The sequence below is a fragment of the Aplysia californica genome, unplaced genomic scaffold, assembly GCF_000002075.1.
Source record: "Aplysia californica isolate F4 #8 unplaced genomic scaffold, AplCal3.0 scaffold00990, whole genome shotgun sequence".
Taxonomy (NCBI): Eukaryota; Metazoa; Mollusca; class Gastropoda; order Aplysiida; family Aplysiidae; genus Aplysia; species Aplysia californica.
Window position 1 is genome coordinate 40,749 of NW_004798260.1, and position 3,294 is coordinate 44,042.

The 3,294-nt window shown below is 41.0% G+C and overlaps 1 protein-coding gene across 1 annotated transcript in view; it reads right to left on the bottom strand.

Moving 5' to 3' along the window:
• The window catches only part of LOC101858224 (fibrinogen C domain-containing protein 1-A), a gene marked incomplete in the record, with an annotated part of 13,974 nt that extends 10,855 nt beyond the window's left edge, over window positions 1–3,119 (bottom strand). Inside the window, 1 exon segment of the mRNA XM_005111036.3 lies at window positions 3,011–3,119.
• Window positions 3,120–3,294: the final 175 nt, after the last annotated feature.

Genomic DNA, 3,294 nt, shown 5'->3' on the forward strand with positions numbered 1-3,294 from the left:
CCCCCAAATCGTTACATCAGCGCAACCGACAACTGAGAAGTGAAGAATACAGGACAACTAGTCTCTTTTTTAACTAAATAACTGAGGGCTCTCGTGGCCTAGATGTTATGATAACGATGATGAAGAAGATGATGAGGATGATGATGGTGAATGATGATGATGATTATTATTATCATCATCATCATCATCATCATCACCTTCATCATCACCATCATCATCTTCATCAGCATCATCATTATCATTATTATCATAATCGTTATCATTATTATCATTTCAATTATTATTATTTTTTATAATTTTTTTTAAGTGGCCTCTCATGAAATCGGTCCCAGGTTCCAATAGGGACAACGACGAAAAATGTTTTTTTCTTTTAAAATTTTTAAAAATATCCTTTTGCCTCCTTTCCTGCTTTCTCTTTTCCTGCTCCCTTATCATGTTCTGTCGTCTGCTTTCGTCTCCACTCACAACCCCTCCCTCCCCCCCCCCCCCAAACACCACCCTTTGCCCTCTCCTCTGGGCTCCTGACTCTTTCTGCTGCTTTTCTACTTCCGCTCGTTGGCTCCTCTTACTGCATGCTGTCTTTCCGTCACACCCCTGGTCTTATGGTAGATAAGAGCGACTATAATTTGTTTATGTTGAAAGGAGAAAGAACCAGCACTCCCAGATAGATATGGCTGCTCATCATAAGGCCAAGGTTGTTCTAGGCTCGACCAACAACCTTTTTGGTTACAGATCAGTCAGTCTGGTTGATCACTACTGGACCCCAAACGATCCGAACCTGAGTCCACTGGACCTTCACCGTTGGGGGTTTTTGAAGGACAAAGTGTGGGTGGTTGGCGGGTGCTCTGGTGTGGTTTGCTCCTTCTTTCCTATCAAATCCATCGTCCTGATCTCTCCTCCTTTTTTATGTTTGTTACTCTCTTGTAACGCCTCTAATCTTCGTCACTTATATGACCTTATTGTGTTGCAAGTGCCGTAAAACTCTTACTAAAACTAAAACAGAACAGTCAGTCTGGCTGGACCCTACTGGACCCCAAACGAACCGGACTTGAGTCCACTGGACCTTCACCGTTTGGGGTTTTTGAAGGACAAAGTGTGGGTGGTTGGCGAGTGCTCTGGTGTGGTTTGCTTCTTCTTTCCTATCAAACATCTGTCGTCCTTATCTCCACTTCTTCTTTTTTGTGTTTGTTACTCTCTTGTAACACCTCTAATCTTCTGGCGCTCATTTGACCTTATGCAGTTGCGAGCGCCGTAAAACCTCCACCAAAACTAAAACGAAGGACAGAGTGTATAGAAAAGCCTTTGAAAGCAGCCAATACTAAGAGAAACTATAAAGGAGGGCACAAGAGAGATTTTCCCCGAGCAGTGTCAGTGCTTGATTGTCAGTTTCACTCAGTGTGTCAGGGTGTGCTTTACTCGAAATTGGGGGTGTCTGGAAGATAGTTTTTAACTCTGTTTGTGGCAGCCATATTCTATTGTTATAAATACACAATAAATCCGGATAGATGTAGATAGATCTACCGTGTTTCTGCAAACTGTGGTGTCTGTAACATTTATTTTCATAAGGGTTTTATCGGCGTTCTTTTGGACGAACTTTTTTCTGGTCACCTGGGTATGACCTCATACAGTTGCGAGCGCAGTAAAACACTTACCAAAAATTATTAAAGACAGGGAAAAGAAAAAAAGAAAAAGAATTATATTTTTTTAAGTCCAACAGGTGAAAAAACGTCAATTTTTTTCTTTTCATTTCATTATTTTGACTAGCATCTGATTCCCCCCACGATGCCATGGAATCATAGACATGGCGGTACAGTTGCTATCATCTGTTACCATCTCGTGCCCTCTTCTGCACTTTTATACCTCACTCATCTCTTGACTAAATGCGCTGGGAATTTGCAGATGGGTTTGAAATTCTACTACCCTTCGGAAATCGAAGCTGCTATTAATTTCGTCGCTTCCTATATTGTAAAAATAAAATGGCCTTGCTTGAAAATAATATACTATTTAGAATAGTTTACATTACCGAGGTGACTTCGTTTCAACAAAAACGACTATTTCATACAAGCGCTCATATTTTTCTCCGCACTGCATGCTTTTTCCATGCTTTTGAATCCTCAAAAATGACTTTTTAAAACTCAATGCCCAAATGCCTACCTTACTGTACAATTGAATGTTCAGGTCAGAAATTGTGCTATATTATTCCAATAATGATCAAAGAAATTCCCAACCGTGGCGTCGGTAGCCTAGTGGTTAGGCTACCGGACTCGTAATCGTGAGATCGCGAGTTCGGGGTTTCGAGCCTCAGCTCGGTCCGACGTTGTGTCCTTGGGAAAGGCACTTTACACGAACTTCCCACTTGGCTCGGTCCTGTCGGAGACGGACGTTAAACTAGGAGGTCCCGCCCCTTAAACAACATAATAGTGTTGAAAGGGGCGTTAAACCTATACCATTTCATTTTCAAAGGAATTACCTGTTCTGAATAAACCGTTTAACGTGCAGATGAAAAGACAGTATAGTCAAAATACAAATCTGCGTGGAATGGAAAAAGCAGAGCAATACAACCGACTGTTTTGCTTTTTTTAAACCTTGCATGAAACTGTGCGCAAGAGAAAATTTTTTTAGTTTTAGTAAGAGTTTTATGGCACTTGCAACACAATTAGATCATATAAGTGCCGAAAGTTAAATGTGATACAACAGAGTAACAAATCCAAGAAGAAGGGGGAGAGATAAGATAAGGACGATAGGTGTTTGATAGAAAAGAAGAAGGCAAACCACACCAGAGCAACCGCCAACCACCCACCATGAGAAAGTGAACAATATTAGTAACTGGTTTGTGTTTACACCCCCCCCCCCCCCCCCCCCAATTGTGGGGTCCAAAATGTGTCCAGATGCTAAAAAGTTTGTTTAGATTAGTTTAAGGCCCAGAGAAAAAAAAGCCTGTCGAACAGACAGAAAAAACACAATACAAGAAAGAAAATTTGAGAATATTCTGCGAATGTATGTCACTCACCCTTGTCTTGATGAATCGTCTCGCTCGCCTGGTGTTTGAAGAAAGCGCACGGAACAAAAGAATCGCTTGTTGTATACGCATGGCTTGCTACTCCCCGCATGCCCTCCAGTTATATAGGATGGGCGCGCAAAACTACAAACGAAATGAATAAATTTAACACCAGAACATGATGAAACATCATTTTGCACACGTAAACAGTTTGGGGTTTTTTTGTTTGGCCTTTTTTTTTGGTTGTTGTTGCTTTGTTGGGGGTTCTTTTTTTTCTTTTTTTTTTTTGTTTTAAA